Below are 413 nucleotides of genomic sequence, written 5' to 3'. Positions count from 1 at the left end.
AACAAAAAAAAAAAAAAAAAAAAAAAAAAAAAAAAAAAAAAAAAAAAAAAAAAAACAAGAACTAAGGATAAGAACCAAAAATAAGATTAAGGACAAAAACAAAGACTAAAAACTAAAAATAAGATTAAGGACAAACACAAAGACTAAAAACTAAGGATAAGGACTAGGACATTGATCCAGATAAGTTCTCATAACTAAGGACCTAGAATTTTGGAACTAAGACCTTTAGACAACCACCAATATTAAGAACTCCGGACTCAAGAACGGAACCTAAGGGTCTAAGCTCTCAAATCAAGAACAAGAATATGACAAGAAAGAGTATGGTACCCTAGCACACCTTAAAGACACGATTAAGATCCTACAAACATACTACTTAATGAGTATTTGTACTCATTCAAGTTTTCTATTATATT

Source organism: Cucurbita maxima, unplaced genomic scaffold, assembly GCF_002738345.1.
Source record: "Cucurbita maxima cultivar Rimu unplaced genomic scaffold, Cmax_1.0 Cma_Scf00091, whole genome shotgun sequence".
Lineage (NCBI taxonomy): Eukaryota > Viridiplantae > Streptophyta > Magnoliopsida > Cucurbitales > Cucurbitaceae > Cucurbita > Cucurbita maxima.
This window is presented reverse-complemented; position numbering follows the sequence as displayed.